Below are 5112 nucleotides of genomic sequence, written 5' to 3' on the forward strand. Positions count from 1 at the left end.
TGTGAGGGAAATGTGAGCTGCCCTCTGGAGTGGTTGGATGTAATTTAGAAACATTTATCTTTTCGTTCTGGATAGAGACATGCCTCAGAAGAAAACAGAAACAAACAAAAATTCTGCCTAACGGTCTTCTCCATACATACCACAAAATACTGATGAAATGCATTACAGAAATTGCTATCATCTGTATTCCCGCTTTTGCCATAGACTTCATGGTTTGTAAGGAGAAATGTGAGAGATTATCATCATCTGGAGTTGTTCACTGATATAAAATTAATGTGAAGTAAATTTTGATCTCTTTTGTATACATTTCATCTTTCTTCCCTACCACCACGACTCCCCTCCTCCATTACAGTAATTTGAGCTGGAATCAAATACTTTGTATTTAATATTGTTTTGCTGCACTACATACTTGTGCTGAAATCACATTTCTTTTTCATCTGAATTACCTGCTAAATGCATTTTCAATGGGCAAAACGGACAAGTCAGCACTTTCACACCCTCACAAAGAACAAAAATTCAGTATTTCTCTATTTATGGCTTCTTATTGCTTTTTCAGTTTTACCATTTAATGCTACTAATGTTCAGGCTTTAAGAGTGTATTTACCATAAATAGTTCCAGTATTTATCAAACATCACCACTTCACTTTAGTGTTTAACTAACCTCAACTACTATTCACTGCCTCATATACTCCTCCACTGTGAACATTACACCTTAATTACCCCAGTGCCTATTTCTATGCCTGACATAAAAAGCCTGAATGGGAAAAAACTCTTCTTGTTTCACTTATGCGAGAAAGCATTGCCTGTACCCAGACAATGAGAGAGGAGGGCCACGAAATCCGTAGTGTGTTTCAGTGACCTGAAAAATCTCAGTTCTATGGTGATAGAAATGCAAATTCTCTTATGTACAAAGAGATGTGGGACACGGGTGCACTGTCAAGTATTTCTTCAAAATACTCACGTCCATGCTTAGTTCTCGTGATACTGCATGCTATGTAGGAAAAGCAGGAAACAGTGATGATTTTGAAAACAGAAATGTTTTGGTTAAATAAATCAACACAACTGTGATTTTGCAATTTAATTATCTATCTGTTTCACCTCTAGCATATTCCCACATGGCTTTTCTGCATTCTTTTACACAAAAATTATTCTTGGGAAGAGTATAGTACATTTCAGGTTGTAGGATGTATTCTCATAAACAAATGAAATTACCAAGTGAACTGTGAAGTTACAGGGTGAATTAAGGTTGGGTCTCTCATCGTGAACTCTTTACCTGACTTTCTGTTTCCTCGATCTTTTAAAATTCAGCTCAAATAGCTCTTTCTGTGAGAAGTTTCACATGCCTACTACTACAGAACCGCAGGCCTTCCTTGGAACACCTTTGTACCTGTTTAGCTGCTCTGTAAAGGTTACTTCCACTTGAACTCTCTCTTGAAACCTTTCTTTAGGAGAACATATCCCTCTTAATATATCTTTTTCAAAGCCAGCATTCAATGCATGCTTTCTGAATTAAGGTTATTTCCCAGTTGACCAGTAAGACAACTAAGGTTGTTACTGCAAAGAAATAGAGATTAAAATGTGCTTTTCCTTGTGTGCTACACTGTTATGTGCATTTTTGCCATTTTAGGTATGGGAGGGATGTTTCAATTATTTTGTCAAGGTGTTTAAAATATTTAAAATTACACTCTTCTCCCTCAGCATCTCCACTTGGTCAGATGTCCTGCCTATAAGCAATGCCAGGACCTATTAACATGTCCTGCTGGGATCTGCACTTAAAGTGGGACATAATATGATGTCCTCTTCGGGTTTCCAATCTCACTGCCTCTGCTCACTCCACGTTTAGCCTGTCATCTACCCTGTTCTGGACTTCACTTTTCTCCTGGTGTTCTTCCCAGCACACTACTAAGAAACACCCTCACAATGTCTAGGAGTTTTTCTCCAAGGCCAGGTGCAATGCTTTGCATATACTTAGTGCTCCATGCATTTTTATATGAGGATAAACCACTTGAGGATCAATATCTCCCACCTTTAAATCTCTCCCCTCTGTCTTCCCTATCACATTCTCTTTGCACCATTTTGAGAAACACAGAAGGGTGATTAGGGATTCCAGAAATCTCTTCTAATCCCACCTCACTGTCATTTTCTAAATGTGTGACTTTAGGAAAGTTATTTCACCTCATATTACCCTTTCCTCATTTGTAAGACAGAAAGAAGAGCAAGGCATAATTGATGGTTTTTCATGAGCACTGTGTGCAAGTAAACTATGGATGGACCAGCTGCTTTTTCCCCCACTTGGGAAGGCTACCTCACTTTTCTCAGCAACGCCATCCTCATTGTTGAAATAGGCTTCATAATAATAGGATACAAGCATATAACATAGATTGGTAGTTACCTAAGAATGGGATGAAAAGCTGGGTGTGGTGGCGCACACCTGTTATCCCAGCACTCGAGAGGCTGCACAAGAGGATCACTGCAAGTTTGAAACCAGCCTGGGCTGCAAAGTGAGCTCAAGACCAGCTTGAACTGCATAGCGAGACCCTGTCTCAAAAAAGATGAAAATAAACAACAAAAAAAAGAATGGGACAAAATCAGGAGAAACTACAAGTAGTTTCAAGGTTTCTTTTAGGAATGATGGCAGAGTTTTCGTTTTAGGTTTTAGCATGATTTTAGCATGCTGTCATGCATCCCAACTACACTCTAAAATGAGTGAAATTTTTAGTATGAAAATTCCATGAAGATAATAATTAAAATACATGCTGTGATGAAGAAATATGATCATGTTTAAGTTTAAAATTTACAGTAAATGAAATTTTACATCTTCACACTACTCCCCTTGCTGTCAAAACACCTACCACTCTACCCTTGCCGCTTTTTGAAGCAGTTCTTACTGTGCTGTATGGGCTGTCTTGATGTTCCGAATCAACTCAAAACGCTTACATGTCATGGTCATTTTGACTTTGGGGAAGAGCCAGAAGTCATATGGCTTCAGCTCCTGAGAATAAGGTCGATGAGAACAAGCTGGAAGGCTGTGACTAGCCTACTCTCCGGGTGGCACTAAGCAGCAGTATTCCTTGTATGGTAACCATGCCTCCTACGGACGTGAAAGAGGCCTGCCAGAACAGGTTCAGACAGTGTCAAGAATGATGGCCCATGAGTCTGAAGAGACTCGGGGTATTTCAAGGAGATTAATGGCAATGTGTCTTCCACTGTAACAAATTTAAAAAATTTAAATATTCATTGTATATTTTGATCATATTCAAATCAGGTCTAAACTCAACGCTCAGATTGTTTGCTCTGTCTACACCACTTCATTCCATAAAAAGGTGACAGCTAAGTGATCACAATAAATGATAAAAGTATTTTTTTAGGAAATCTGTCATAAAGAAATACAACTTAAACTTATTCAGCAAAGAAGTTACTTTTGTTGCTTGTTTTTAAAACACTACATGTTAAAAATACCTAATGATAATTTTACAGTTGTTCTCTGCCTCTGGGAAAAGAAAAACTACAATTCATTTTTTTCTTTGATTTACTTACACACAGGTAGGAAATATATTTTTTCCGGCCAACAAGTGGCTGTTTTCTTCTGTCCACATTGTTGTCTTGTTTTTATTTCCAAGTCAGACAGACTGATGGTGTGAGCGATCAATTCTCTCTGTTAGTCATGGACATTTACAAGGAATATATAGGCCATGAGCTAAAGAGAAAGATGCTTAACATGAAAATATTAGGATCATTTTACCTTTTTTAATACCATCGAAGTATTTCTTCAGTGGTAAGTAAATATTTGAATGAAATCTTATTTACAGAGTGTTGAAAGCCCTAATCACATTTATAAAAATGTGTTCACCTCTTTGTATAATGCTTTGGACAGCATTTTAACTTTTCATAAAGAAGTTTAAGAAAGATGTAATATTTCGAAATAGAAGATGGAAATTCTGGTGCCCTTGGCAGAACAGAATTTCAGCGCACATTGAAAGCTCTGTCTCATTGTTCCAATTCAATGTCTAAATTCAAATTCTTGAAGATGAACATTTTCCATAGATATATGAAGAAAAAAAGCAAGGATAATTTCAGCTGCATATGTTTGAGATGAAAGCGTTTCATCCTGTTTGAGATAGGAGACTCCATTTCACTTTGCAAATTGAGGCCAATGCTGCCCCATCTGGTGTTCCTGAGCGCACAGGCTTGCATGGGTTGCTGGGAAACAGAGGTGCTGTTGCCTCTGAAAGGTTAAACACGAAGCCTGAGAGGCTTTCAAAGATGGAGCACATCTGTTGTCAAGGAGCATTATATCTCCTAGCTGGGGAGAATCTGTCTCTGCTCATCCTCCCTCTTGCTTTGAAAGTGAGAAAATCCATAAGAGGCGGATGGCTATGTCAAAGAGTTTTAAGACTTCATATACGTTGGGTTTATTTTTGGATTATTCTGTCTTATTTTCATTGCTTAACAAAAGAAAAACAGCACACTGCTATCTTATGTCTCCTTGAGGTGGTAATAAAAATTTGGACTAGAGAATATATCCCAATTAATGTTAGATTTCAGAAAATCTGTATTTGGGTGTTTATTGTCTACATTTAAGGAAAAAAAATAGGGAGAGGCAATCATTATCATCCTGAAAATCCCCAATTATACAATAATGCAAATATTTCCAAATATGTAAAATTAATTTAACTTAAATGGGTACATAAAGGTAAATAGAAAGTTTATCTGTCAATATTTATAGAGCCCATGCTAAGAGGATTATAAGGCAGGCAAGAAGAACAGCACATGATCCTAATGCAATTTAGAATTTGTAGGTGAGTTTGGAGGTTCTGATCTACACAGAGCTCCTGAGGGATCAAGAAGAAATTTAGGATTTAAGGAATAAGAGCATTTAGATACATAAATAAAGGACTATTATCAAAGGACAGAAATGCATGACATAGATATGGAAAGAACTTATTTCTTTATAGGGGGAATCACTGTCAATTCCTTTTATGAATTCAGTGCATATTTTCAAAGAAATGCTTTAAATTTAGATACATGTTCAGGAAAAAATGAGTTAAACATTAGCTATGAATGCACAGCATCAATTTCTCAGAAAGCTTAGGTACGGAAATGTATTTTTAA

This window comes from Chinchilla lanigera, unplaced genomic scaffold (assembly GCF_000276665.1).
Source record: "Chinchilla lanigera isolate Chin_1 unplaced genomic scaffold, ChiLan1.0 scaffold00039, whole genome shotgun sequence".
Taxonomy (NCBI): Eukaryota; Metazoa; Chordata; class Mammalia; order Rodentia; family Chinchillidae; genus Chinchilla; species Chinchilla lanigera.